This window comes from Sprattus sprattus (genome assembly GCF_963457725.1).
Source record: "Sprattus sprattus genome assembly, chromosome: 19".
In the NCBI taxonomy this organism is placed as follows: Eukaryota; Metazoa; Chordata; class Actinopteri; order Clupeiformes; family Clupeidae; genus Sprattus; species Sprattus sprattus.
The window spans coordinates 26,604,859-26,609,858 of NC_137917.1; positions in this window are offsets into that span (position 1 = coordinate 26,604,859).

Consider the following 5,000-nt stretch of genomic DNA (forward strand, 5'->3'; position numbering starts at 1 on the left):
GGATCAGAGATAAGACAACCACAGCAGGTTGATCTTCTTTTCTTTAACTTCCGTCGGACTATATAGTCGAGTTACGAACCCAGGAGATCCATTCAAGACAACGGCCTCATTGATCACCCACATTGGGAGAGTAACTGAGATTAAGAGGATCGGGGACAGACACTAGAAAAAATAAAACACTCATTAAGAGGTTCTGCAAAGAGGTTTTTTGGGATATGGAACCCATTTATTACTCATGTCAGAGATAAACTCCAGCTTTCTGCAATGTAAATCATTTCTATGCATGCCTATTGCTCAATTTAAAATTTCAGCTCTGTATGAACAATCATCCTGTTTACTGTTTGCCTAGTCCTGTGTTGTCTTGTCAATTACTATTTTTTTTTCTTCTTCTTCTTTGGGTGGGGGGGTGGGCATTCTGATAATTTTGACTTGATTGTGTATGTTGTTATATGTTATGTCTTTGTTATGTTGATCTTGACTACATTCATTATGCAACAAAGTATATTTTGCTGTATAATTCTTTGAAAATTCCAATAAAAAAAAAATATTAAAAAAAGAGGTTCGGGGACAGTGGAAGGCATTCAGTGTAAATTAACATGTACATTTAGTCATTTAGCAGATGCTTTCGTCCAAAGCGACGTACAAGGAAGAGAACAGACAAGCTGCGATCAATAGAGACCTAGTGTAACAATAAATACTATTTTACATAAGAAATAGAAAAAAAAAGTGCAGGAATGTAACTGCTGTAAGTGCAAGTTAAGTACTAGTAGAAGTGCAAGTTAGGAAGGGAGGTGCTCTCTGAAGAGTTGGGTCTTCAAGAGCTCTTAAGGGTAAACAGGGGCACCCCTGCTCTGGTAGTGCTAGGCAGCTTGTTCCACAAAAGTTGAACCATGGACGGATTATGAAACCCTCCCCCCTTCGAGCGCCAAACAATTCTTGTGCGCTCTCAAAACATGACTGAAATAATTACATTTTTTTTCAACAGCACAATAACTAAATTCACCTGTACCTCAACAGGATTTAAAGCCCACATACACATTTTCTAACACAGCTTGCCACTGCCCTAGAAAACTGTGCAGAGAACATGGTACAAGGTGTGGGTCTGAGTCAGCTTGCCACTGCCCTAGAAAACTTTCAAATAATAAAACTAGCAATATGATATTAGTCTGGTTCATCATGTAGACTGTGCTTATTATGGTATCAGCCAATTCATGTACAGAGACAGTTTGTTTTCACCTCATGGTGGGAATGGAAGATACTGTATAAATGACCATAGCCCCCCCACCCCTCCACACAGCTCCCCCTGTGACTGTTCTCCCCCCCTTCACCCTGGCTTGACTGCCACACACCCTCCTCCAGCCACTGAACATTTGCACTATACTTCACTTTCACTTTTATAAACTCATACCTCACTTCTACCTCAATTGCTGCTAGTCCAAATTCTGTTTATATTACAATTCTGTGTCATAATCTACTTCTTACTGTACATATCATATTTATTCACTTATTCCACTTACATTTGCACATACTCTTCTGGCTGGATGCTAAACTGCATTTCGTTGTCTCAGTACTTGTACTGTGCAATGACAATAAAGTTGAATCTAATCTAATCTAATCTTAATAAACTGAACAGATCTTATAATTATAATTATCCTTAAACATAGAGTGGGGTGACATAACCAAGTGTGACACAAAGACTTTTTTTTAACAAACACATGTTTTTTTTATTGCAAGACGTGAGTGGACAGTTCACATGAACCAATGGCATAAAATAAGAATCTCTTCTTTCAACAGACCTGATGTGCTAGGTTTGCATTATATTAGCACTACCACTCGCAATCACAAAGGATCACCACAAGGTGGTGCTGTGGTTTCACTTAAATAGCACTGCAGCTGTGTCAATGAGTCTTGTGAGGAGTAGTTCCTGCTGTGACAAACTGCGAGTGGCAAGGTTGACAGCTCATCAGTGGCTGTGCTGAGACAGAGGTCCTCAAGCAAGGTATGGATGAAAGGAGCAAGCCAAACTAAGCCAAGCTAAGCACAGCTAAGCCAAGCTAGCTAGCTAGCTGGGGAGCAGCAGCAGCGGATGGCTGCCTTGCTCCAGGAGTGAGCTTTGGGCATCGGGGGGCCTGGAGGCCTGAAGGGATATTTACTGAGACTGGGTGAAGAGGTGGTAGAGCTGGTCCTGCATGATGCCGGCGTAGGTCTTCACTGCTGTGGTGGTCTCCTCGTACAGGTTCCTGGAAGGAAAGTCACGTCAGTTAAGAGCAGTGGTGTAGTGGTCCCTGGAGAAGTGGGTATACTCTTTAAGTTTTTTAAGCATCCCATACAGCACAGGATAAACGCCCTGTTTTGAGAAGTGGGTAGATGCAGTGCTGACTGAAAAATAAGTGGGAATACTCCGTATACCTGCGTATACCCTGGACTACACCACTGGTTAAGAGTAAGTGTGCTGGACCTCAGAGTTATGAAGGGATAAAATGCCTTGAAATGTTTCAACTGCCTGGTGAAAATGTGAATTCATTACTATTGAACCGTGACTTTACTATTACTAGAGACACATGTTCAGGCGTCCTCTGTATCAGTTGCATTTATGGCTAATTTCCGTTTGTCTCTATATGGTTATGCATGATTTGCCCAGCCAAGTGTTGTACTTGTGCTTGAATGTCTTTACTGAGTAAGTGTATATGGAGTGGATTGTACTGCATGTACTAGAATACACGGGAATTATAAAGGGAGGATATATTATAATATATGCCAGAGACTTTTTAATGGTCATATGGGCTTAGTCTTGTGAAATCTGTATGGCATATATATGTATAGGTAATATATATATGTAAAAAAAAAATATATATATATAGTGGTCTTAAGTAGTAAGTCTGCATGATTTGCTCCATCTGGACTTACTTGGCTTTCTCCTCCAGCTTCATGCCCCTAAGGCTTTCCAGGTATCCAGATGCGGATGTGATGGTGGTGTCGTAGTACCCCTTGAGGGAGTCCACCACCATGCTCACGGTGCCCTCTTCCTCCACATCTTGCCTGCGCACGCGGAAGCTCTCCGCACCTGCAGGGGGCAGAAGCAGACAGGAGGTCAAGGGGGAATGCAGACTGAGTCTATGTGTTAAATCTAGCGCCACTCAGTTTTCTATTATGCTTTTGTTAACTCATTTTTTTTAAATTGTATTGTATTATTATAGTTCATTTCTAATAAGTAGGCACTCTTGAGATTCTTTTCAATGAAAAGTGCGTTAAAAATAAAACGAATTATTATTATTATTATTATTGAGTCTATTTTTTTTTAGCTCAAATGTTGCTCTCTGCTTGCTCTCTTAGCTGGCTCTCTTTCTGATCATTTTTGAAAGGGAGTTGTCCGTCCTATAAACATAGTATAGATACAGTAATAATAATAATAATACATTTTATTTATAGGGCGCCTTTCAAGAAACCCAAGGTCGCCTTACAACAGTGAATAAAACATTGAATAATACAGCAACAACTTCAGTTGGCAGGACCTTTACAGGTTATAGGCTTGCCTAAACAGGTGTGTTTTGATTTGTGTTTTAAAAAGAGCGATTGAGTTATAGAGAGAGAGATAGATCTATACTATGTCTATGGTCCGTCCCCTCCATTCAAAATGGGGCTGCCGTTGACCTTTGACCTTTGATCTCCTCACTATGGAAACGTCTGGACTCTAATGGACTTAAGGTTAACCAACTTCCCTGTTGTCCCCTGGCTACACCAATCACATGAGGTCCATCATAATGAATCTTATCTACTCAGTAGGAATTCAAACACATGGAGTCTGTTGGTTTATCAGCAGAACTTACAGTAGATAGGCCAACTGAGTATTCAATCAATTACATTGTGTACTTGAAAGTAAGTCATTTGCGAGGGTATTGCAATTGGACAGGCGTTTTTTGGGGGGATGGAGTGGAGGTGTTGACCTTACCGACGGTGCAAAGTGCGATGAGCACAGCGATGACCAGGAGGTTCCTCATGATGTTGGCACAATCTATGGCACAAGAGATTGGACCCAATGAGAGGACTGCAAGAGTGCGCACATCCAGATGATTGCACTATTTCTACACTGTTGGTTCTTCAGTGAGGAATGGATATGTCTGAGTACATGAATATTGAACGTATCTTTTCATTCCTGTACAGTAACTGATTGATATTATTATCTAGCTATGTTATACTGTTTTAAAATTAGTCAGATACATTTTTACCAAAACAAACACATAGTGAGTATTACTGATCAATGCATAACAGTACAATGCAAACCAGTCAGACTCCACTCTGGACTGTGCAGTTTAAGTAACGTGTTTAAGTATACTGTTCCAGTTTAAGTAACGTGTTTAAGTATACTGTTCCAGTTTAAGTAACGTGTTTAAGTATACTGTTCCAGTTTAAGTAACGTGTTTAAGTATACTGTTCCAGTTTAAGTAACGTGTTTAAGTGTACTGATGTGTTCATCTCAGATACTAGGCCTTCACTATACTGCTCTGTAATCCAATCATGGCCATTTAAAACACAGTGTTCCTTGGGTTGAATCACTGAATGAAAACCACAACTCATCCTAGAAGGAGGTTGCATGTGTGTGTGTGTGTGTATATTTCATCTGCTGATCAATACTAATGTTATGACATATGCCCAAGAACATCTTCAAAGATCTTTTGTTTATGTAATTTCGTGACTGGTCGGAGCTACCAAAGACATAAAACAGAAGAGCGGTTAACTGTCGGTACTTACAGTCTCTCCTTTGCTGCTTCTGTGTCCGGATGGGAGGTTGAGAGGTGTGGGTCTCTGGCCTACCTCATATATATACCAACAGAAGGTGTTGCCTCGTCAGCTCAGATGCCAAAGGTCAGTCCTTAGTGATAAACACGGCTCGCCGGAGTGGAGTCAGTTGTTTGCGCGTCTGTGTTTGTGTGCCTGTTGTTCCCGAACAAGAACCAAGGTTGTTGTGTGTATGGCCCAATGAGAGAAAAAGAGAGAGACAA